Genomic DNA, 389 nt, shown 5'->3' on the forward strand with positions numbered 1-389 from the left:
GGGCGGCCGCGTCGTCACTCGGGCGGGAGAGGCGGCGGCGGCCGGGCCGGGCCGGGGCTGGGGCAGCGGCGGCCGCGCCGGGCATGGAGCTGGCAAGCCCGCGTTGAGGCAGGGCGCTCCTGCTAGCAGCCAGCGAGAGGCTCTCCGCCGTCCGGCGCGCGGGCTCCCCGGCCGGGGCCGGGCAAACTTTTCTTTCTCTTTTACCCTCTCCTGAGGTAAAGTCCCGAACGCGGACTCGCCGGCGGGGGTGCGATATGGGACAGCTGAGCGGGACCCCGGGCTGCGGGAGGAGGGGGCGCGGGCCGTGCGGGCTCGGGGGGGCCCACGAGCTGTCCTGCGTCCGAGTTTGGGGTGCTGGCAGGCCGGCCGCGGACGGGCGCGGGCCGGAC

General features: G+C 77.1%; 1 protein-coding gene across 1 annotated transcript in view; it reads left to right on the forward strand.

Annotated features, from left to right (window-relative positions):
• NTN1 (netrin 1) overlaps positions 1-389 on the forward strand; it is a 213678-nt gene that overhangs the window by 19478 nt on the left and 193811 nt on the right. The window lies entirely within an intron of this gene.

This window comes from Lipotes vexillifer, unplaced genomic scaffold (genome assembly GCF_000442215.2).
Source record: "Lipotes vexillifer unplaced genomic scaffold, Lipotes_vexillifer_v1.1 scaffold611, whole genome shotgun sequence".
Lineage (NCBI taxonomy): Eukaryota > Metazoa > Chordata > Mammalia > Artiodactyla > Lipotidae > Lipotes > Lipotes vexillifer.